Source organism: Panulirus ornatus, chromosome 12 (assembly GCF_036320965.1).
Source record: "Panulirus ornatus isolate Po-2019 chromosome 12, ASM3632096v1, whole genome shotgun sequence".
NCBI classification, from domain to species: Eukaryota; Metazoa; Arthropoda; class Malacostraca; order Decapoda; family Palinuridae; genus Panulirus; species Panulirus ornatus.
Window position 1 is genome coordinate 63,559,043 of NC_092235.1, and position 1,054 is coordinate 63,560,096.

Here is a 1,054-nt window from a genome sequence, read left to right on the forward strand (position 1 = left end):
CAAACCATTTCAGAACACCTTCTTCAGTTCTCTTATGCATATCACCCCTTACTACTACACCTCTATCTTACCCTATCATTTTGATTCGATCAACCCTCCTTACGCCTTATCTTGTCCTCAGAGATTTGTGCCACCAGCACCGTGTCATCAGCAAACAATAACTAACTCACCTCCATCAACGATGACCACAGTGGACCGGCTGCTGAGGAAGCTAAGCATCAGATAACAGAGAATGGCAGAAAAGCCAAAGGTAAGAAAGCAAGGACTCATGGCACACCCTGTCAAACGCTTTAATGTCTCAAGATATAATAAATCTGTGACGGAGGTGAGTCATACAAGAGAGATTACAGCGAAAACCGTATTGGTGGTCAAAGAGAAGGGAACTGAATTCCAAGTGTTTCAGAAAGTGAGAGTTAAGGAGAGTTTCAAAAACTCTGAAGACGGCAGAAGTGAGAGGGTTGGGTAGCAAAAAGCAAGCTGCCAAAAAAGAAAGGGGGGAAAAATATAGATTTTGAGACAGACGAAATATGCGAGCGACGATCAGACTATGTCAGATGCACACTTCATCGGATTCGAGGAGGTGTTCCATCTGGGCCATATTTCTTGTCCAATTGAAGTTGGAGGGAATACTCCTCGCACGACTTTACGTGAGGAATATATAGCTCATACCTTTTTACTGGATTCATCCACATTAGAACTACAGGAGGATAAGGGTGCCGTAAAGAGCAGCTTTACCAGCTAGAGAGTTAGCTGTATTATGCTTGATCACAGAGGAGGAAAGGTCGAATTACAGAAGTTATATGAGATGCTCTTAGTTTCATTGGCTGGGATATCGTTAAGGTATGGGGGTAATGGTGAGTTGAGAAGTAAGCAGCTTAAAAGCTATTCAATACATTGCAGTAATGATTCTTATCGAGTCAATATATTTTGCTCTGGACAATACGACTCACACTTGGCAGTTGTGAAGCTTCAGATAAAAACTTGTTTTGTTCGCATCTCCTCAAATGAACGAAGTATCCTTTGTTCACTCCCACGTCTATCATAGTTTAAGAAT